General features: G+C 42.4%; 1 long non-coding RNA gene across 2 annotated transcripts in view; it reads left to right on the top strand.

Annotated features, from left to right (window-relative positions):
* The window catches only part of LOC142495243 (uncharacterized), a 242228-nt gene that overhangs the window by 97058 nt on the left and 119768 nt on the right, over positions 1–25402 (top strand). The window lies entirely within an intron of this gene.

The raw sequence follows: 25402 nt of genomic DNA, 5'->3' as shown, positions 1-25402 counted from the left end.
AATGTTATTGCAGCTTCCAAAAAGATTGCATTTACACCAACGCAACCCCTTTAACCCAGTAACGGTTATTTTTCTTGATGGGAAGAGATCATTTTGGTCTCCAACACTGGCTATCATAAGTGATACTCTATCTTCATGTTTCCGAGAAATGGGAAAATGTAATAATAAAAATACTATTAAGAGGGATTACTCCAATATACTACGGGGAACATAGTGGATTGGTTGAAGTCCGAGTCAAAAAAACAAGCCCAAAATAAAACACATTACATTAAAAATATACCCATGACAAATGCCAAGAAAACAATTAATTGGCACAGTGGTACCACATACCCATATAATATGGGCATGATTTACCACTATGATAGTCAATGGTCAACCGAAAAAATACACAACCACCAACAATATCAAATTCAATCAAAACAATCACCAAATAAACAATAAACAATAAACACAACAACATTATCAGCAATCAATAAAGCAAATACCAAATAAACACCAGAATTAAACATTTCAACATAAAAAAATCATAAAAATAACATCAAATAAACACCATTATTAAAAAGCAAAACAGCAAAACAATAACAGATATTAAAAATAGAAAAAACAACAAAATCACATTATTCTAAAGCAAACAGCAAAAGAAATACCAGAAATAAATATAAGCAAACAACCAACATACATTTAAAAGAAAGAAAAGCACTAGCCAACAGATCAATAAATTAAAATAAAACACTAGCCAACAAATCAACTAAATTAAGAAAACCAATAGCCAACAAAACTAAGAATTAATTTAAACCGCTAACCAATCATAAAATGTTATAAAAGCAAGCCATCCAAATTAAAAACAATTTAAGTCAAAAAATAAACGGTAAAGTAAAAAACAACAATCAATAGATAAAACACGTGCCAAAAAATGCATTGCCTTTTACTGTATTTACTGTATTTGGGCCCAGATTAATACATTATCAGTCAATGGACAAGTGAAAACATAAAAAGAAAAAAATACATTAAAAAACCTGTAAAAATAAAATTACATACATACATTCAATATTTTTCTTACCTTTAGAAGTGGTGATATCATCCCTTAAAGTGACGTCACATCCTTTTGAACTAATGTAACCTATCCCATGGTACACCAACCAATGGGATTATCTTCAATCCCATTGGCTGTAATACCATGTGATAGCCATATTGTTTTAAGGATGTGACGTACCTCCCTTGGAGATGTCACATCCTTAAAAAAAAAAAAAAGAGGCGGGCACATTATACAGTGTCCAATCGGATTGGAGCTGTACTATCTGACCATAAAATGTGATATCACAGGCCCTATTTAAAGGCCTGCACTCATTGTAGACCAAGAGCTCGTAGGGTCAACATCCGTTGGATTTACCATGGGGTTTTGTGGATTTACAGATGAAGATTGTTTGTAATTTCATGGCTTGTTATATAACATTTTAATGTTACATAGTTACATAGTAGATGAGGGTAAAAAAAGACTTCTGTCCATCACGTTCAACCTATGCTAAATTTAGACAACAGATATTTTATCATATCTATACTTATTGATCCAGAGGAAGGCAAACAAAAAACCCCACAGTCACATCATCCAATGATATCTCATAAAGGGAAAAATAAATTCCTTCCTGACTCCAAGAATTGGCAATCGGATTAATCCCTGGATCAACATCCTTCCCATGTAAATAGGTAGCGCTATATCCCAATAGGCAGGCAGCCTGAGATATAATCCTGACCCCCAGTCAGGTGATGAGTATGGCAACAAATTATATCTATGGCGCTCTGCACTAGTGATATACCATATATATGATAAAAAATCAAATAAATTTATACAACCAGTGTCGTGGATATTCTCCCTTTGGAATTGATGCTCCACACGTGGTGGGTACACATGTAAGGAAAGAAAATCAAAACATAGTGTAATATTGTTAAACACACATATAAACATGCAACATGAGACAGACGCTGAGAACAACAGGTGACAAATTACAAACACATTTAATAAGGTATATGATTAAAAATACATAAAAATACATAAAAACATATATAAGGATCTGGTAGGACACTCCAACTCAAGTGGGGGTTCCTGCTTACCAAACGTAAGATGGTATCAGGCAATGGATATTGTTAAAGAGTATCCCCTCTTGTGGATGGCCGCTGCTGTAGCAAACTCCTGGGCTCACACGTGGAGTCTCCGTCTCTGTGACCTCCGCCTCTGTCCGCTGTGGACATGTGATGCTGGCGTGGAAGCTGACCGCTGTAGACACCTCCTGCCTTGCCGCTGAAAGCGCGCCAACCGGAGCAGATTCAAATGCGGATGGATATGCGCCAAAGATACAGCCGCCCGCAGGTAGCAGTTCTTAATTCCAAGGGGGACAGTGTTCACCACTGAGTGTGGGAGACCTCTCAGACCTCTCAGTAACACCCTACGCGTTTCGAAAGTAAGACTTTCTTCCTCAGGGGTAAATGTGATATGAAAAAATAGTCCCTGTATGTCCCGGTATATGTAGTCCCGTATTAAAGGTGCAGTACACCATTGTGAACTTGATCATGCGCAGATGGATGCGCTGGGACTCTCAGCGTCACAAACATAACATAGACACAAGACAAAATGAAAAATTACAATAAACAACTGTTATTAATTAATATATTACACAAAAGTACATTATTAGTACATACATAATTTTTGGAACCATAGGATACAATAAAGCATTATCACTATATAACATGATAATACTTGAAGTAGATAAGGCTGTGAGACCACATATATAATGGTATATGTGGCCAGTCCACAATTATGCAAGAAGTATAATGAGCAGAATGTGCCATAGTGTAAACCATGTTGGTTGGCTATTATAATAGGTGAATAGGGGGTGAGATGTGCCCCGTGGTGGGTTAAAGTATTAAAATGTTATGGTGTGCCAATGTGTATAAGAATATATGTGATGGTATATAAGTGTGACATATGCTAGAAGGGAAGTGATGTGTGGATGTATAATAATGTGAATTAATGTGTATAAAAATAAGTGAATATAGAATAATGTGTGAGACTATATTAATATAAATACAGTGACTAATCAGTGTAATAATATTTACAAATTTTTTTTTAAATATAAAATATATATATTTTTTCGTGATAAAGTAATTAATGTGAATTGCTTATACTGCCATATAATAATATTTATTATTAAATAACATTATCACAGGGAGTGAATTGTCCTATGATAATGGGGATATTGATTAAATTAAATGTGGTGTCTAGTACATGGCCTACGATATTTCGCCAAAGGAACCTATATGATGGAGTATAGATCAAAGGGATGGATAATTTATCTTTCCAGAAGGAATGGCTTCAGGTCGAATTCTATGTTTAGTCCAAGGGGGGTTAATGTTTGCAATTCGTAAATCCAAAAGGATTCTCTCTTGCCTAACGCACCTCCCCTGTTCCCACCGCGCCAGTTGGTTGTGACTGCCTCAATCGCTACACATTTTAGACCCTTAGGGTTTTTACCATGCACATGGAGAACTCCCATCTACACCAATATATTTAATATTAGTCAACAGCCAATATCTAATAAAGAAAAGGAGGTACTCTCGAAAGGACTATCCTTTGCCCCTGTGATAGGCCCTAATAGCTTTCAACTCTATGTGGACGTACAGAAATATGTCAGAAAGCTATGTCTCAAAAAATATTTTGTCAAAGACGCAGTGTCACGTCAGGACAGTAGTCTCAATCTCCCTATTAACCCTGTACCTAGTACTAATACCAGTTTCAAAAAACCTTCGACTTTCTTTCCCAGGTTTGCGGGTGGGCCATTTGTTAATGCTTTTGCACAAATGGTCACCGACGACCTGGAACAGCAGAGTCGAAACTTCAAAATTAAAAAACACAACCTCACTATGGAGGAAAAACATCTGCTGCGCGCACTTGGAGAGAATGGCTCGATCGTAATGAAGCCAGCCGACAAAGGAGGGGGGTTGGTGATTATGGACAAAACATACTATCTCCAAGAGTCAATGCGTATTCTTGGAGATGTCTCTACTTACCAACCCCTCTCCTCTAATCCCACTGACAATTATTTGCAACAGCTATTTGTATTTCTTAACACAGGTTTGGATACAAATGCAATAACAAAACAGGAATTTGAATTCTTATATAACCAGTTTCCCATCATCCCTATCTTTTATATAATACCCAAAATCCATAAAAATCTCAACCAACCGCCGGGACGCCCCATTGTATCGGGCATCCGATCTCTCACATCAAATTTATCGCAATTCATCGATCATCACCTACAACCGTACGTTATAAAACTCCCCTCATACCTTAGGGATACGACCCACATGCTGCAAACACTCAAGGACACTCAATGGAAGCCACATTATTATTTAGTTACAGCCGACGTCACATCACTATATACAGTTATCGACCACGTTCAGGGCTGTGAGGCTATTGGCCACTTTTTAGATAATGATCCCTCCATTACAGCATCACTTAAATTATTTCTCACCTCAGGTATTCAATTTATACTTTCACATAATTATTTTAATTTTAATGATTTATATTATTTGCAGATATGTGGCACCGCCATGGGTACCAGGTTTGCTCCCAGTTATGCTAATTTATTCATGGGCAGCTGGGAAAATAATTACATCTGGTCCAGCTGCCCCTTTGGAGCAAGCCTGGTGCTATGGCGGCGCTACATAGATGATATTTTCTTTATTTGGTCTGGCTCATTAGACGAGCTCGACAAGTTTCAATTGTACATTAATAATAATCCCTTTAATTTAAAATTTTCTTTTGCCTCCAGTAATATTTCGTTGGAATTTTTAGATTTAGTTATATATATTCATAATAACACCATCCTTACTAAAACTCATTTCAAAAAGGTTCAGGCGAATAATTATCTGCACGCCAGTAGCCATCACAGCCCTGCGTGGATCGATAACATTCCCAAAGGTCAATTTATCAGACTTAAAAGAAATAGTTCCACAATGGAAGTGTTCCAAACCCAAGCGCAAGACCTCAGAGATAGATTTATCGATAGAAATTATCCATCAAATCATCTTGATAGAGTTATCTCTGAGGTCGAAGCATTAGACAGATCGACTCTTTTGGAGTATAAACACAAATCATCCAATACACAAACTCAAATACCATTCATAACACAATTTAACCAGATGGCACCAGGGATAAGGAAAACTATTCAAAAGTATTGGCCAATTCTGAGAAAAGACACAGATTTATCAGAAATACTTCCACTGAAACCAAAAATAATATTCACCAAGGCACCAAACATAGGCCAAAGGTTAGCTCCCAGTTGTCCACTTAGATCTAAATGTCAAACAAATAAAAATATCACTAAAGGTTATTACACATGTAATACATGCACAGCATGTAAATTCAGTTCTAAACAATTAACTTTTACTTCAACTCACACTTCAAAACAATATACCATTCAACAACACATTACATGCAATAGCACAAATATTATTTATCTCCTTGAGTGTCCTTGTGGTTTGCAGTATGTGGGCATGACCACTAGACCGATTAAACGTCGGTTCTACGAACATATCTATAACATTAAAAGAGGTCTGGATTCACATAGCGTATCGAGCCAGTTTCTCCATGTGCATGGTAAAAACCCTAAGGGTCTAAAATGTGTAGCGATTGAGGCAGTCACAACCAACTGGCGCGGTGGGAACAGGGGAGGTGCGTTAGGCAAGAGAGAATCCTTTTGGATTTACGAATTGCAAACATTAACCCCCCTGGGACTAAACATAGAATTCGACCTGAAGCCATTCCTTCTGGAAAGATAAATTATCCATCCCTTTGATCTATACTCCATCATATAGGTTCCTTTGGCGAAATATCGTAGGCCATGTACTAGACACCACATTTAATTTAATCAATATCCCCATTATCATAGGACAATTCACTCCCTGTGATAATGTTATTTAATAATAAATATTATTATATGGCAGTATAAGCAATTCACATTAATTACTTTATCACGAAAAAATATATATATTTTATATTTAAAAAAAAATTTGTAAATATTATTACACTGATTAGTCACTGTATTTATATTAATATAGTCTCACACATTATTCTATATTCACTTATTTTTATACACATTAATTCACATTATTATACATCCACACATCACTTCCCTTCTAGCATATGTCACACTTATATACCATCACATATATTCTTATACACATTGGCACACCATAACATTTTAATACTTTAACCCACCACGGGGCACATCTCACCCCCTATTCACCTATTATAATAGCCAACCAACATGGTTTACACTATGGCACATTCTGCTCATTATACTTCTTGCATAATTGTGGACTGGCCACATATACCATTATATATGTGGTCTCACAGCCTTATCTACTTCAAGTATTATCATGTTATATAGTGATAATGCTTTATTGTATCCTATGGTTCCAAAAATTATGTATGTACTAATAATGTACTTTTGTGTAATATATTAATTAATAACAGTTGTTTATTGTAATTTTTCATTTTGTCTTGTGTCTATGTTATGTTTGTGACGCTGAGAGTCCCAGCGCATCCATCTGCGCATGATCAAGTTCACAATGGTGTACTGCACCTTTAATACGGGACTACATATACCGGGACATACAGGGACTATTTTTTCATATCACATTTACCCCTGAGGAAGAAAGTCTTACTTTCGAAACGCGTAGGGTGTTACTGAGAGGTCTGAGAGGTCTCCCACACTCAGTGGTGAACACTGTCCCCCTTGGAATTAAGAACTGCTACCTGCGGGCGGCTGTATCTTTGGCGCATATCCATCCGCATTTGAATCTGCTCCGGTTGGCGCGCTTTCAGCGGCAAGGCAGGAGGTGTCTACAGCGGTCAGCTTCCACGCCAGCATCACATGTCCACAGCGGACAGAGGCGGAGGTCACAGAGACGGAGACTCCACGTGTGAGCCCAGGAGTTTGCTACAGCAGCGGCCATCCACAAGAGGGGATACTCTTTAACAATATCCATTGCCTGATACCATCTTACGTTTGGTAAGCAGGAACCCCCACTTGAGTTGGAGTGTCCTACCAGATCCTTATATATGTTTTTATGTATTTTTATGTATTTTTAATCATATACCTTATTAAATGTGTTTGTAATTTGTCACCTGTTGTTCTCAGCGTCTGTCTCATGTTGCATGTTTATATGTGTGTTTAACAATATTACACTATGTTTTGATTTTCTTTCCTTACATGTGTACCCACCACGTGTGGAGCATCAATTCCAAAGGGAGAATATCCACGACACTGGTTGTATAAATTTATTTGATTTTTTATCATATATATGGTATATCACTAGTGCAGAGCGCCATAGATATAATTTGTTGCCATCCTTCCCATGTATACTTATTTGGTATATCCTTGTATACCTTTCCTATCTAAAAAAAAATGTCCAACCTTTTTTTGAACAAATCTGTTGTTTCTGCCATCACAGTCTCCATGGGTAATGAATTCCACATTTTAACTGCCCTTACTGTAAAGAACCCTTTCCTTGTTGCTGGTGAAATCTCCTTTCCTCCAACCTTAAGGGATGCCCCCAAGTCTTTTGTACTGCCCTTGGGATGAATAGTTCTTTTGAAAGCTCCTTGTATTGTCCCTGAATATATTTGTATATAGTTATCATATCCCCTCTTAGACACCTCATTTCTAATGTAAATAAATCTAATTTGCTAGTCTCTCCTCATAAGTTAGATTGTCCATCCCCTTTATTAATTTGGTGGCTCTTCTCTGCACTCTCTCTAGTTCCATAATGTATTTTCTAAGGACTGGTGCCCAAAATTGTACTCCATATTCAAGGTGTGATCTTACTAATGCTTTGTAAAGGGGCATAATTATGTTTACTTCCCTTCCATCCATTGCCCGTTTAATGCAAGATAAGATCTTGTTTGCCTTTGCAGCTACTGCTTGACTTTGGGCACTATTGCTAAGCCTGGTATCTACAAGCACTCCTAAATCCTTCTCCATCAAGGATTTCCCCATTTAATTTGTAATTCACCTTTTTATTCTTGCATCCCAAATGCATAACCTTATATTTATCTGTATTAAACCTCATCTGCCATTTACCTGCCCACGTTTCCAGTCTCTCCAAGTCATTCTGAAGAGAAATTACATGCTGCTCTGATTCTATTACCTTACACAATTTAGTATCATCAGCAAAGATGGAGACTTTGCTCTCAATTCCAACCTCAAAGTCATTAATAAATGAGTTAAAAAGCAGGGATCCCAGTACCGATCCCTGAGGTACTCCACTCACGACTTTAGCCCAACCTGAAAAAGTTCCATTTATGACAACCCTCTGTTGTCTGTCCTTTATATCCAGTTTTCAATCCAGGTGCATATATTATTACTGAGTCCAATTTTCTTTATTTTGTACACCAACCTCTTGTTTGAAACCGTATCAAAAGCCTTTGCAAAATCTAAGTAGACCACATCAACTGCATTACCCTGGTCTAAATTCCTACTTGTGTGTGTGCTTTTCTAGCAATGTTTTAAAGACTGCCCATTTATCTTCTACATTTTTCCCTGCAAAAACATCATCCCAATGTATTACTTGTAGATTAGACCTCAGTTTATTAAAATCTGCCTTTCTAAAGTTTAAGGTCTTTGTTGAACTCAAGTAATCTGTTTTTTGATAATTTATTTCAAAAGAGACCATGTTATGATCACTGTTACCCAAATGTTCCAGGACTTCAATATTTGTTATTACTTCTACATTGTTTGATATGACCAAATCCAGTACTGCCCCTCTCCTGGTTGGTTCCTCAATAATTTGGGTCATATAATTGTCTTTAAGAACCCCCAAAAACCTGTTTCCTTTTGTTGTAATGCTAATCTCATTGCCGCAGTCTATGTCTGGATAATTAAAATCACCCATTATGCAAACATGACCCAGTTTTGATGCCTTCTCCATTTGCAGAAGTATTTTAGCTTCCTCAATCTCACAGATATTTGGTGGTTTATAGCATATTCCCACAAACATTTTTTTTATACTTTTACCTCCACTGCTAATTTCTATCCACAAAGTCTCTACATTTCCATCATTCCCTTCATAAACAACATTCCGTATAATAGGTTTTAGATCCGGTTTAACATATAAACATACTCCACCTCCCCTTCTATTTGTTCGATCCTTCCAAAAAAGAGAATAACCCTCTAAATTAACTTCCCAGTCAGGAGTTTCATCCCACATTGTTTCAGTAATGCCTACGATATCATCCTGCTCCCTTGCAGCTATTAATTCAAGATCCCCCATTTTATCTGTCAGGCTTCTTGCATTAGCAAGCATGCATTTCAGTTTTTTTTTCCAGCCTGTTCTATTATCTTATCTGCTCCTTCCTTTCTGCGCCCACTTTGTTTAGTCTTTAGAAGTTTTCTAGTAATATCTGTATTTACTATGGGTGTCTCACTGCTTGTCAAACTAGCACTTGCCCCCATTCTACCTCCATACCACCTTGTATCCTCCTCTATTCCATTTAGTTCATTATCTGTTTCATTCCCCTCCCCCCCATCCTAGTTTAAAATCTCCTCCAACCTTTTTAGCATTCTCCCCCCTAGCACAGAAGATCCCTCTTCATTGAGATGCAATCCGTCCCTAGAATATAGATGGCACCCCTCAGAAAAGGAGTCCCAGTTCTCTAAAAACCCAAACCCCTCCTTCCTGCACCACTTTCTTAGCCATGCATTAACCTCCCTGATCTCTAACTGTCTCCTTGCGGTAGCACATGGCACTGGTATTATTTCAGAAAATACTACCTTGGAGGTCCTTGCCTTAAGCTTTTGACTTAGGTCCCTGTAATAATTTTTTAGGACCCTCCATCTTTCCCTAACTTTGTCATTGGTGCCAACATGTACCAAGACCGCTGGATCAATCCCAGCCCCCCCAACAATCTGTCTACCCGATCCTCAATGTGCTGAACCCGAGCACCCGGGAGACAACAAACTGTTCGGTTCATGCGATCAGGGCAACAGATTGCCCTATCTACCTTCATAATAATGGAGTCCCCTACCACCACAATATTTCTTTGTATCTGAGCATCCTGAGTCCCCACTGTGCTGGAGGAACTATTCCCCTGGCTGCTAGAGGAATTAGTCTCCCCTAGCCTTGCCATTTCTGCCCTGACATTGCCAATATCTTCACTCAACATGGCAAATCTATTGGGATGGGTCAGCTCAGAAACGACCTGCCTCTCCCTATTGCCCCTGCTTCCCCTTCTAACTGTCAGCCAGCTACCTACCTGCTCCTCACTAGCAGCAACCAAGCTACCTACCTGCTCCTCACTAACAGCCCCACCATCTGCACCACTAGCCGAAGCAAGGGCCTGCTCAGTGAGCTCTAAACCCCTTTCAAGATTGCCAATGTCTGACTCTAAAGAGACCACCTGCTCACACTTCCCACAACGGTATGCTCCTTGGAACAGCTGCTCCAAGTGCACATACATGTGGCAAGATGTGCATTGAGTGGCATCCTGCTCATTCTAGCAACTATGAAGGTTATAAGTACTAACAGTAAACTGTACTTCAATATACTATACCTTGTTTAACCGCTTCCTTGTTCAAACTGCTTCTGTTTCTAACTGCACGCACTTTAAACAACCAGCACTTCAAATCAACCACACAGATCAGTCAGTATACTGATTGGTTTTAAATTTATTCTTTGTTTTGTTGGCTACTGGTTTTCTTAAATTAATTGATTTATTGGCAAGTGGTTAATTTTGATTAATTGAATTAATTGATTTGTTGGCTATTGCTTTTATTTCTTGAATTGATTGGTTGGTTAGCGGTTTTAATTATTGAATAGTTTGGATGTATACTGTAGGTGTTTATTAAATTGTATTCTTATGAGCGCATGCGCGAGGTTGGAGAGCATGGAGGCATAATTCTATAGCTCTGTGCCCCTCTCCAACAGAAATAAACGGACAGAACGCAATATTGCACCAAATCTCACTGAAAATACCCCATAAGCTGCAAGGAGACCCCAGGATGTCGAAGAAGTCGACGAAGACCCCCGGAAAGCGGGGGCTACCAGAATATTTTAATGAAGGGAGAACCCGCAGGGCAGTGACAGCAATGGCCCCTGCATCGAGAACAGGCTCCGAGTCGGAAGGTGAGGGAAACCCGGACGACCAGGGGCTCCTATCGGCCAGGAGATGTGATATTGAAAGGCTCTATCAGGACCTAAAAGATGTGTACCAATACGAGCCTTAGCTAAAGAAGTGGGGGGCCTGGGAACCCGGACGCAAGAACTGGAGGTGCGGGTTGACAAGAACTCTAAGGCCATTCAAAAAACCTCTAAAGTCACAGCGGATCTGCAATCTCAGATAAATGAACTCCGCGACCGGCAAGAGGACGCGGAGAACAGGGATCGCCGGAACAATGTGCGCCTCCGCGGGATCCCAGAAGACAGAGTGGACTGCGAGGAGTTCGTAGAGCGGTGGCTGGCGCACATTTGCCCGGAGGCCCCTAAAGATAAATTATTGATGGACCGGTGTCATCGGGCGCTGCGTTCAAAACCCCAACCCAATGAGCTGCCAAGGGACATCATAGTGCGTTTACACTATTACCGCACCCGGGAAGAGATTTTGCAGAAATCTAGAAACATGCCTGTCATGGAGTTTGAGGGGGCTAAAATCGCTGTCTTTCAGGACATCTCACCTATCACGCTAGCTCGCCGAAGAGACCTGTGGCCCATCACCAGGGTACTGCGGGAGAAGGCAGTCAGATACCGCTGGACTTTTCCCTTCGGTCTCATGGTGATTCGCAATGGCCGCCCTATTCACCTAAAAGCCCCTGAGGAGGGAAATAAATTCCTTCAGAAGCTGGGGCTGGGACCGGCTCCCAGTACCACAACTGCCGACCCAGACCCCCCAGCGATGGACCCAGCATGGACCACAGTGGGAAGCCCACCCAGAGGAGAGACCGAGTGAAGCGGACTCTGCCACCCTACCAGGTCCATAACCATGAAGTTGCAAAGTTAAGATGAAATATGGTTTTTTCTTCTTCTCCTGTTACCCCGTTTAAGTTGCATTAGCCCCGACGCTGACACTGTAAAACCCCGTATGACGGAGACCCCCCACGATAAAGAACCCTGTAAGAACCGTCTCCGGGATAAAAGCAAAGCCACAAAGCACCCTGAAAAAGAAAAATCAATAGAACTTATTACTCACCTCGTGGTCCAGTCATGGCGCCTGATCTGGCGATGGAAGGTCCCCCAGCGTGAAACGCAGAAGGAGGTTGAGGAGAAGGCGGGAATCCCTCTTCAGGCGGGAAACTGGATCGAGTTGGAGGAGCGGCTTCAGAGGCGTCCGCCTCGCAGGTCAGCCCAATCCAAGATGGCGGAGGAGGAGCACCGTCACCGGAAGAGGCGGGAGTAACGGCGGCCATCTTGCGAGGGGCGGAATTGCCGCGGACAACACAGAGGGACGGCGCAGGGATGCCGTCACAGCCCCTGAGGAGACGGCCACGGGAGAACAGGGACCACCGGAGCTTGGCCGTATCGGAAGTCAGGAGAATCTGCACAGACGTCGCGAACTGGCCCGTATACAACCCCATGTGCAGAGAGCGAGACTGTAATAGGGACATGGCGCGAACAGAGAAGAGGGGAGCAGTGGCAGACTACGCCTTCCAATATAGCGAGAGTGGAGGGGGCTAAGAGGAATAGGCATAGGGGGCTGATAGATGAGCAGAGGACAGGATAGGAAGGGGTGGAAGGGCAAAAGAATAAGAGTGGAAGCTGTGGAAGTATTAAGATGGAAGGGGGAAGTGATCAGTAGTGGCGAATAAGGTCAAGAAAGGTGAAGGCAGGTTGCGAGAAAAGACGGGGGACGTGTACACAGAGCAAGGCAAGAGTAAGATAGGAGATGGGAGAGATGCAGAGGGAGCGAAGAAGCGGAAGTAGTAAGTGAGAAGGGCTAGTAAGTAAAAAGAGAAAGGACATTACAGAAAGTGTAGTCAGTAGACGGATGAGGTAAGTTAAAGAAGGAAGGGGAGCGCAAGGGAACACGGAGAGAAAGAGCCCACAGATGACAGACGGAAGGATAAAAATAGCCGGGGAAATAAAACGACGAGGGGGGAGGTAGGAAGAGAGGAGATGCAGGCACTGAAGACCTTTCCCAGGCAAGGATGTTGTTAAAAAGAGGGAGGTAGCGCAATCCCATTCCGAAGGCCACGACAGAAGGGGAAGAGAGAGCTAGGGTAGCTGAATGGTGATAGGTAGCCCCAATAGATACGGAAATAGGGGAGAAAAGCAGTGCCCGAGAACAGGGGCAAGATGCCGCTAAGGGGTCGTGTTATAGTTAAAGTTCTAGTTGAGGTTACACGTTCTGTCTATAGCTTCTGTCAGCTAACCGGAGAGGGGCGGGGGGTTATAACCCGGCCTCGACCTCCGCATGTACTCCAGGTCGGGACTAGCCAGACTTAGGCTAGTGGTTACCGACGAAGCCCCTTGGGAGGGGGAGGCGGCATGGGAAGGGGAGGGATGCCAAGAGAGGGCGGTCGAGCTCCCCCGCCGTTTACCCAAGGGCTAGGATCGCAGGACTACGGTACTGGTACCTAAGTCATGTGACCATTGTTCTAATATTTGTCTTGTTACACTACCGACACACTTTATTAAAGTGTGGCCGATTCCGCAAGCCGGGAGATTTCCCGGCTTGCTAGTGGCCGCCGCACGGTCACGCGTCATCGGGAGCCTGCGCCCCCTGCACGCGCGTCCAGGGCTCCCCGAGGGAGCCCTGGTGTCCCGCGATGTGGGGGACGGCAGCAGGGGGTTCCGGGGGACCCGGCGGACCCGGCAGCGGGAGGGAGAGCGCCCCGATCGGAGGGCGCTCTTCCGCTGCTTCGGCGCGCGCCCGGCACCCTCCGGCGCGCCAGTTTACTGCTGCGGCCGAGAACGGGCAAATGCTCGAATACACTCGGCCGCAGCAGTATGTGTGTATATGTTTCCCTCCCCACCCCCCTTGTGTGTCAGTCCCCCTATCCCCTCAGCCACCGACATCGCTCCGTCGATACTGGAGGGGAGAATGCCAACTGAAGGCCGGAGACGGAATCGGCAGGCGCAAAGAACCCACCGGAGACAGCGGCCGTTACACAGCTTACCCACAATATACAGCTCAGATGAGTAATGATATTACTATGGTTTCCCATAATGTGAAGGGTTTTAATAATCCTACTAAACGGAGAATTGCTTTCAGGGATTACAATCGGCGGAAAGCTGACATTGTCTTCCTACAAGAAACGCATTTTTCCCGTCTAAACCACCCAAAGTTCCTCGATAAAAGTTATAGAACATATTATCTTGCATCCGCAGATGTCAAAAAAAGAGGGGTGGCAATTATTATACATAATAGGCTCGCCTTTACCATAGAGAAACAACATGCTGATGTACAGGGTAGATTTCTGATCTTGACGGGCACCATACAAGGCCAGCAAATCACATTAGCAACTATCTACGCCCCTTGTGAACAGGACTCTGTTTTTTTTGAGCAATTTTTTGCTAAATTGTATAAACTAGCTAAGGGCAGTATATTCCTTGCGGGAGATTTAAATCGAACACTGGACCCTGACTTAGACAGATGCACCCAATCTAACGCGGCCCACAGACAGGACTTACTAACAATACGTGACGGCCTCCAGGTTTGCCAGCTGATAGATATGTGGCGGGAACAACACCCAACTTCCAGGGAATACACCTTTTACTCGCACCCCCATGACAGATATAGCCGCATAGACTACTTCCTAGTATCAAACAGAGTGGTTCCAGTGGTGGGCCATACAGAGATCCACGAGATCTCGTGGTCCGACCACGCACCTATTGAGCTGAGGTGCACATTGATAGGGCTCGACAGACCCGGAGCAAACTGGAAGCTCAACGAGCTTCTTCTCAAGGCCCCCGCTACTGAAAGGGCGATACGGGACCGGATAAAGGATTTCTTTAGAGAAAACATAGGAAGCGTACAATCGCAAGCCACACTCTGGGAAGCCCATAAGGCTACTCTCAGAGGATTTCTTATGAATATAGCTGGCAAGCGGAAGCGGGAGAAAACAATTAAAATAAAAGAGCTGCAGGCGAAACTAACACTCCTCACTGCACAGCATTCCGCAGATAAAAACCAGCACACGTGGCAGGAATTGATAGATACTAAGGCGGCCCTTAATCTAGTGTTATCATCCCAGGCCGAGAGGGAGTTGACCTGGTCCAAGCGCAGATTTTATGAAAAAGCCAACAAGCCAGATACCTTACTAGCCAATAAGCTCCGAAACAAGCTTCCAAATTTTAGGATAGCGGCAATTAAAACTCAGCGGGGTGACCTTACCTCCGATCCGAGACAAATAGTGGAAGCGTTTCGACAATACTATGCTACACTATACGATGGAGATAAGGTCACCCACAACCAAAAAACATCAGCTACGTTACAGAGGTTTCTAGCTGAGGCACAGCTTCCGACCCTGGGCAGGGTTGAAAGGGCGGCCCTACAGGGTGATTTCACCTTGGAAGAGATTACAGAGGTAATTAAGTCCCTCAAACCAGCTAAGGCTCCAGGCCTTGACGGCTATTCCAATTTGTACTATAAAAAGTTTTGTAAAACGCTAGCCCCACACCTATTGAAATTATTTAATGGGATCCTGGAGGGAGAGCCCTTCCCAGCTCAGATGCTCCAGGCGTCTATCTCAGTGATCCACAAACCCGGTAAGGACCCGGCAGACTGCAAGAGCTACCGGCCAATCTCCCTGATCAATTCGGATCTAAAAATCTTCTCCAAACTGCTAGCAAACAGGGTGGGTAGTGATCCACCCGGATCAAGTGGGCTTTATCGCAGGCAGACAGGCAGCAGATAACACCAGGCGGGTAATTGATCTGATAGATTTGGCGAAAAAGAAAAGTATACCGTCAATGGTGTTGAGCCTGGATGCCGAAAAGGCATTCGATCGTATTGATTGGTCCTACTTACGAGAGACGCTTGGAGTGTTTGGGTTCGGGGGCCGCCTCCTAGAGGCAATAATGGCCCTCTACGCAGGAACCACAGCTAGGGTAAGACATCAGGGTTTCCCTTCAGAAATATTCAATATTCGCAGTGGGACCCGTCCGGGTTGCCCGCTGTCCCCATTACTTTTTGCTCTCTGTATTGAACCCCTCGCAGCCCATATCAGACTAAGCCCCAATATAACAGGAATCCAACTGGGAGAGCAACATCACAAGGCTGCATTATATGCAGACGACGTGATCCTAACTATCTCTAAACCGTTGACGTCCCTGCCCAATGTCTTTGAGATCCTGAGCACCTTTGGCATGGTCTCAGGGTTCAAAATTAACCAGGCTAAGTCAGAGGCGCTCAATATCAACTTGCCAAAACCAACTGAAAAACTACTGGAACTTAACTTTAACTTTCAATGGCAAACCTCCGCAATCAAATACTTAGGTGTATATATCACCAGGGATTACAATACCTTGTATAAGGCAAATTTCCCCAAGATGATGAAGAAGTTAAAGGAGGATCTCAGGGTTTGGGCGGGTTACGGGATATCTTGGTTTGGCAGGATTAACAGCGTAAAGATGAATCTGTTGCCCAAGCTATTATATCTGTTTCAAACACTACCAATCCCGGTAATTAAATCAGAGATCCAAGCCCTTCAAACTCACATCATACAATTTATTTGGAATAAAAAACGCCCACGAATTGCAAGAAGTCTACTGACAAAACCAGTGACAAAGGGAGGACTATCGGTACCTTGCTTGATGGCGTATTATAAAGCGGCACAATTGACCCAAATCATTCTGTGGCATGCGGACCCCACAAATAGAAGATGGACAGAATTGGAGGGAGAATGCTGTGCGCCAGTTGCACTCCATAACTTGATCTGGCTACCAAAACGATGCAAAAAAGACATTGGAACGCCGCTCTGCGCAGTGGCGAACTCCTTAGCGGTCTGGGAGACATCTAAATTTAAAGCTAACTTAACCACCCCCCACACATTAATGACCCCCCTATGGGGCAACCCGGACTTTGCTCCGGGGCTGTTGAGCGATAAATTTGTAAAGTGGACGCAGGCAGGGTACAATCGATTAAAGGACCTGGGGGGTAAGGGATCTATCAAGACGTTCGATTGGTTCAAAGAGGCATCAAATTTCCCAAATTCAGAATTATTTAGATTCCTCCAGGTCAGGGCATTTTATAACAAATTTCCTGTTCGTCCTGCACGAACTAATTTTGAACAGCTGTGTTCCAGACCAACGGACACACGGGGACTGACATCTCGGATGTACAGGGAGGTAGTCTGTCCGGCTCATATAGACTGCCCCCGACTGCGATACATGCGACAATGGGAGACAGATCTAGGGGATAGTTTAGAGGACGAAGACTGGGACCACATATTGCAAGCTGCCGCAAAGAGCTCAATATGTGTCACGTTGAAGGAGAACGCATATAAGGTCCTAATGCGGTGGTACCATACCCCAGTGATATTAGCTAAATTTGTCAGAGGTTATTCGCCGCTCTGCCCAAAACAGTGCGGGGAATCGGCTGACCTTAAACACATGCTGTGGTCTTGCCCAAGGGTGGCCCCGATTTGGGAAGCAATTCGAGATTGGCTGCAACGGATTCTCGAATTAGAGATCCCCCTTGACCCGTGGCTGTTCCTAGTGGGCAGGCGGCCTCAGGAAATGTCTAGAACGACACACAAACTGGTCACGCACTTCGCGACCGCCACCCGGTGTGAGATCGCAGCACTGTGGAAGCAGAATAAGATTCCATCTATCCCCAAAATCAGGAACCGAATTTGGCAAGTTTGCCAGATGGAACAGTTGACGAGTTGGGTCAACGACTCTGGCACCAAATTTCTAAAAGTCTGGAGCCCGTGGCTAGACCAATCCAACATCCCAGGGGTGGACGCCGCTACAATTCTGCATTAATATTCACAAATGCGTTCTCCTTGGATGGGACAGACAGGACATTGACGTAAGGATACACTAGGTAGTGCCATCCAGCAGTTACAATAGGCAGTAAGGTCAGCAGTGCCATGAAGCTGTCGCACCGGATCGCAGGAACCCTTCTCCAGAATCCGGCAAGAGCACCCCCCCCCTCCCCCTCCTAACCTCTGTGCCACCCCACCAGTCCAGTGAGTCCAGTATGTCTTGTACTGCTTCCCTTTATGTCGTTCGTCTGATGCTGTCATCGTTGACGGTTGTTAAAAGTGGAATATCTGTAATGTACGCCTATGGGAGGTGTGTTTCTGTATATCTGATATCCACAAATAAAAAATGAAAGTTGAAAAAAAAAAAAATTGTATTCTTATGTTTTGTAATTAACCACACTTTTATTATTTTGCTGTTTTGGTGATAAATACATTTTATTGATGTGGCTTACTATTAGACATTTTTTAGTTCTTTTACTGTTGGGGTGTTTAGGTTCTTTTGTTTATCTTTTATTATTGTGTATTTTTGGCCTTCATGCTTTTTGATTAGGTTGCTTATTGACTGCTATAGTGGCTTATCATGGGCATGATATACCACTGTACCAATCAATGGGGACAGGGTGGGTATAATTGGCCCGCGTGGGTTGTTAGGTCTCCCTGGTGGGTTGCGGGGGAGGGGGGGTTAACCAGGAGGAGGAGGGCCCTTAGGGTTAGGGGCCATTAGATTAAAAAATGTTATTGTAATGTTTCTGACAACGGAGGACATGGATGGTGGTGAGGATGAGGTCGCCCTTCATCGTGGCAGCCTGGCAGGAGTGAGTGCAAGTTTTATGTACTTTATGCTGCTGGTTGATGTTTTATTTTAATTGGGCAAATGCACTATTATACATATCTGGATAATAGTAACCCATTTAGTAATAACCAATAGTAGCCCAATCCTGTACTGTATTCTTTGGGGGGGGGGGGTGTATTTATATCGATATATTTCATTTTTTATCAGTGGGGACCACCCGAGGACCCCTTTGGGACCCCCGGACTCCTGCGGGGACCACCTGGAGGCCCCCAGACACCCGCGTGGACAACCTGGAGGCCTCATGACACCTGCAGGGACCAACCGAGGAACCCCGGACCCCTGTGGGCCCCCTAGACACCTGCAGGGACCACCTGTACGCCCCCAGACATGCACAGGAAGCACCCGAGGACCCCCTGACCCCTATGGGACCCCAGGACACCTGCAGGGACCACCCGAGGACCCCTGGACACCCGTGGGGACCATTGGAGACACCCGCCGGCCTCAGGATTGATACCAGTGCAGAAAAAAAACCTTTTATGCATGCCTCAGTATATTTTGCGATAAAAAATGGCGAGCATTCATAGGCTTTTATAGGCCGATATACTTATCACAGCTTTGTGAATAGCTGTTTCTGGCAAAAAATGTGCAGATTTGCCATTTTTTGCCCTATCGGGACATATTTGTTTCACTCACTGTTTATGGGTGATAAACATTTCAGCAAGATACTGCACTGTTATCACTGCTTTGTGAATAGCAGTCAGGCAGTATCATGCTATAAAGGCACTTATTGCCCAATAAAGCACTTATCACTGCTTAGTGCATTTGCCCCAGTGTGTCTAATGGTAAAACACCTCCTACAGTCAAGTGTTGGCCCTTAGAATCATGAATGCAAGAGCCATCATATAATCTCCATCAATAGATATGAGATAGAGCGGGGAAAAACTGCAGTCCCTGAATAATCAAATCAGAGTCCAGAGCAAAAACCGACCACTAAACTAGCCGGTGTCAGACTCCAAAATAACTAGTAGCCCTAAGCAACAAAACAGCTAACCAAAGAGGAGGAATTTATATGGTCCACAATAAATAAACACATTTTCTTTCGTTATTGGAGCATCTATTTGATATTTCAATTTTGGATTTAGGTTAAGTTGTTTATACTGTATATGTATTCTTATTCTTTATGATCTTTTTTTCCTTTCTCTTTTCTTCCATTTTTTTTCCCCCTTCAACAGTCATAGTTTTTGTATTATGTAGGAGACAAGTGCAGAGGGTACAACCAGGGAGACATAGATTAGGGAAATGATAGAGAGAGAGAAAAGTTGCGCCATCAACTCTTTTTTGAGGAGAATACCTTTCTCCAGGCCTTCATCTAACAATTTTGTTAATTCTTTGGTGTAGAGTGCAATTGGGTTGGATTTTAACTTCACATAAGTGGTAGTATCCCCCAATAGGCGTTCTGACTCTTTTATGTAATCTTCAGTGTTTAAAATTACTACTCCACCTCCCTTGTCTGCTGGTTTAATTACCAACTTTTTGTTCTCTGACAATTCATCCAGAACTGCTCTTTCCTTTTTTGTGAAATTAGGTCTTATTTTAGATTTTTTATCCCCTATTGTTTTCAAGTCTTCTTCCACTAGTTTCTGAAAGGTCTCTAAATAGGGACCCTTACAGAAACTTGGAGAAAGGTATTCTCCTCAAAAAAGAGTATGATTTTATAGCAACGAAGAATCCTAGAATACCGGTCTTCTATTATTTGCCAAAACTACATAAATCTTTAAATAACCCCCCAGGAAGACCCATAATATCAGGGATTGGCTCACTAACCCAAAACTTTTCAGCTTACATTGATACCTTACTCCAACCTGCGGTTAAGAAGTTGCCTTCCTACCTAAAAGATACAACCCAAGTGATACAATCACTGGATAGGATAGAATGGAAACCAGATTATATATTCGCTACATGTGACATCACATCTCTGTACACATGTATAGACCATGCCCAGGGTTGTGAGGCTACATTGTATTGTCTGGAAAAGTATTTGAACTTAGAAGAAACACAGAAAAAGTTTTTAATTGATGGAATTGGTTTTATCTTGAATCACAATACCTTTTGGTTCGAGGGCAACTACTTCCTGCAAAAAAGAGGGACCGCAATGGGTACCAGGTTTGCCCCCAGCTATGCCAACCTCTTCCTTGGATGGTGGGAGGATCAAATAATCTGGCCAAACAAGATGTGGGAGGCAAACCTGGTACTCTACAGGCGCTATATAGATGATATCATCATCATATGGAAAGGCGACCCTGAATCTCTACATACCTTTTTTACTACAATCAATATTAATAATTTGAATTTAATTTTTACCTATAATATGAGTTTTACTGAGGTGATATTCCTAGATCTAGAGGTTTTTATCGATAAAGGTATTATTAACACTAAGACACATTTTAAAACAGTGAATTGCAATAATTTTATCAAAGCCAATAGTTGTCATAAGAGGAACTGGCTAGAAAACATCCCCTACGGCGAATTTAGACGTTTAAAGCGAAATTGTACGCAACATAGTGACTTTGAACAACAAATAATACCAATGAAGAATACATTTCTGGAGAAAAAATATAACATAAATACAATCGACAAAGCACTCAAAAAAGTAGGGGAGGTAGACAGACAGGACATGTTAGTCTATAAAGAAACAAAGCCAAAAAATAGAGACGAAGTTTTTATTCCCTTTATTACACCATATAGCACAAATTTTAAGCAAATAGAAGGTGTTTTAAACAAGCATTGGCACATTTTAAAACAAGACGACCTTTTAAAAGAAATAATCGGAAATAAACCAGCAGTTATTTATTCTAAAGCTCCAAATATTAAACAAAAACTCGTACCGAGTTTTTTACCCCCGAAAACTAAGAGCTGCTGGCTAGACCAATTAACAAAGGGTTTTAAAAGATGTGTAAACTGCAAGGCATGTGGAAACAATAGAACACCAGAGATTAGAACAACTTCCTTCAATTGCACTATATCTAATCTAGACTATGTTATTAAATCACACATTACTTGCGATAGCAAAGGTGTGATTTATGTACTACAGTGTAGTTGCAACCTGCAGTATGTAGGTAGGACAATTCGAAAATTGAAAACAAGAGTGGGAGAACACATAAGAAATATATGTAATGGTTTAGAGACTCATAGCGTCTCAAACCATTATAAAATCAAACACAATCAGAATCCTTCTTGTTTGAAATTCTTTGGAATTGAACTAGTAAAACCCGATTGGAGGGGAGGAGATTACATAAAGAAAATAAATAAAAGAGAATCCTTTTGGATTTTCACCCTCCAAACATTGGCACCCAAGGGGTTAAATATAGACATGGAGGTTACAGCTTTCCTACCATAACATCAAGTGACCTACTTACTTTAATAAAGATTTTTAAAAACCAAGCAAAAATACACCTCAACAACATAATTTATAAGTATCCTTAACCTAGGATAGAGGATATATGTTATGTAAAAACACTGAAAATTTGTGTCCTTGTTAAATAAATGGCATCTCTAAGAATTTTTCCCATAAGTCCTAGTATATTGGATTCATTGGTAATACCCATATTTTAGACCAACCTCCTTTTAAATGCCAAATCTAGGTTTTATCAAACTATTTTAAAGCAACAATAACCTATATTTTAATCACAATTAAAGAAATCTAGCCAATAAGTAAACTCTCTCCCCTCCCTAATTACCCTCTTATCTTCCTTGTTTTAATTAAATAGTATTCACACAAGAGGCTTGCCACCATTAAAGTTTTTTAGGCATGCCATTTGTTCTTAATCATGTTGTATTTAACTAATTAACCACTTTGTATAAATTTGTATTATGATCCCAAGTCAACAAAGTATGAGCAATTGAGTTTAAGGAACTACACCTATGTCAAGAGTAAAACCAGCACCCTTGGAGTTAAATTGACGATTCTACAGTGTATATAAGACTGCTGCTACCTTTTGCCTATACACGTCACTGAGGAAGCATTGGCGAAACGCGTTTGACGTTTTTTGGCCATTACAAGCCACCGTAGTGAGGACTTGTTTCCCCTGTATCCCTTGGCTCGGCGATCCCGCCGTCTGCGCATGCGCACGTGCACCGGAGCAGGGAGCTGTTATCTGTGTATGCTGAGGGACAGGCCGTTTTGAGGAGGACATAGCCTGTGCACGGGCTTTTGGAAACTCTCAACCCTAGCCACCCGAAGTGAAGATCAACACAGCAACCATCTGCCAACAGGGAAACAGCCAGGACAAACCACCCCAACCCAGGAAGAGATCTGTTGTGGAGTCTGGCAGCATCTCCTCTCTATGCCTGAAATTATCGGCCGCTTGTAAGTGTTCAATCTCTTTTTCTCTATTGTTAATACATTTTATTGCACTATTTTTTTCCCTTTATATTTTTTTGCTAAGGAGGATACCAGGAGGTTTTTCCTCACCCTCAACAAAACACAGCTATATAAGGAGAAGAGTAGAAGAATCCAAGATATTAGATATTTTGATGTAAGTGTGTCTCCTTTCATTCAGCATTACCTTTTAATCTCCATTGATCTCCTAACACCCCCACTCCCTCCCCCCCTCCCTAATCAAACGAAGAGCTGTGTATAATCACTGTGTTGGTCCCTTATTGTGGTCCCCTCTCTTCTCTCCCTCACTTATATGCTTTAAACGCCGTGGAGCCACAAGCAGAGCAACGCGCCGGAGGACCCCCCTTTTTTCTAATAGATTAGGGAAATAAAGTGTCTTTTATTTAGCCGTATATTTAAAAAAAACCTTGGGATTCTTGGGATCTCTCTCTGATCAGCACCCACCTCCTCTGTTCTAAAGTGATCCCCTGCAGTTTAAACAGGAGGCTCTTCTACCGGACTGATGAGCCACGTGGAGACTGGCTAATTGTCTATAGCTGAAAGTTACCAGCTCCCTGCTTGATTCACTCACATAGAGGCTTTCTATTTGGAGCCCTATTAGACAGGGGTTAAGGTCCTGTCACAATATTATTTTGCAATTTTTTTCTGTGTCCTGGAGCAAGGCGCCTGACAGCAGGGATGCTGTGTGTTGTTTAGGGAGTTGTGTTCTCCATTGCCTGGCAACCCTTACGCCATGCTTTGTACAGTAGATGTACCCAGACTTACTGTTTTCGGTGCCGTGGACCAACACTTCGAAATACTCGGCCCCTCTAAAACAGTACATTTTGCAGCACGGGAAGATTAAAGCAGGAACCCCACAGGGTTAATCCTACCAGGCCAGGTGGCCTGTAAGAGCTGCGCAGAGGAGTCCCAGAGAGAAGCAGTTTCTCTCTTTCTCCCCACGCATCTATTACAGGAGCAATTCATTGATTTTTTTTATTATTGTTTATACATACAGTTAGGTCCGGAAATAATTGGACACTGATACAAGTTTTGTTATTTCGGCTATGTACCAAAATAAATTCAAGTTACAGTTAAATAATGAATATGGACTTAAAGTGCTGTCTATCAGCTTTCATTTGAGGGTATTCACATCTCAATTGGAGGAAGGGTTTAGGAATTACATCTCTTTAATATGTAGACCCCTCTTTTTCAAGGGTCCAAAAGTAATTGGACAATTGACTCAAAAGCTGTTTCATGTACAGGTGTGGGCTATTCCTTCGCTATTTCATCATCAGTTAAGCCGGTAAAAGGTCTGGAGTTGATTCCAGAAGTGGCAATCGCATTTGGAAGCTGTTGCTGTGAACCCACATGCGGTCAAAGGAGCTCTCAATGCAAGTGAAACAGGGCATCCTTAGGCTGCAAAAAAAAAAGAAAATCCATCAGAGAGATAGCAGGAACATTAGGAGTGGCCAAATCAACAGTTTGGTACATTCTGAGAAAAAAAGAACGCATTGGTGAGCTCTGCAACACAAAAAGGCCTGGATGTTCACGGAAGACAACAGTGGTGGATTATCGTAGGATCCTTTCCATGATAAAAAAAAACCCCTTCACAACATCCAGCCAAGTGAAGAACACTCTCCAGGAGGTAGGCATATCATTATCCAAGCCTACCATAAAGAGAAGACTTCACGAGAGCAAATACAGAGGGTCACCACAAGGTGCAAACCATTCATAAGCCTCAAGAATAGAAAGGTCAGATTAGACTTTGCCAAACAATATCTAAAAAAGCCAGCCCAGTTCTGGAACAGCATTCTTTGGACAGATGAAACTAAGATCAACCTGTACCAGAATGATGGGAAGAAAAAAGTATGGAGAAGGCTTGGAACGGATCATGATCCAAAGCATACCACATCATCTGTAAAACACGGTGGAGGCAGTGTGATGGCATGGGCATGCATGGTTTACAATGGCACTGGGTCACTAGTGTTTATTGATGATGTGACAGAAGACAGAAGCAGCCAGATGAATTTTGAAGTGTATAGGGATATATTGTGTGCTCAGATTCAGCCAAATTCAGCGAAGTTGATTGGACGGTGCTTCACTTTACAGATGGACAATGACCCAAAACATACTGCGAGAGCAACCCAGGAGTTTTTAAGGCAAAAAAGTGGATTATTCTGCAATGGCCGAGTCAATTACCTGATCTCAACCCGATCGAGCATGTATTTCACTTGCTGAAGACAAAAC

This window comes from Ascaphus truei, chromosome 5, assembly GCF_040206685.1.
Source record: "Ascaphus truei isolate aAscTru1 chromosome 5, aAscTru1.hap1, whole genome shotgun sequence".
In the NCBI taxonomy this organism is placed as follows: Eukaryota; Metazoa; Chordata; class Amphibia; order Anura; family Ascaphidae; genus Ascaphus; species Ascaphus truei.
This window is presented reverse-complemented; position numbering and strand designations above follow the sequence as displayed.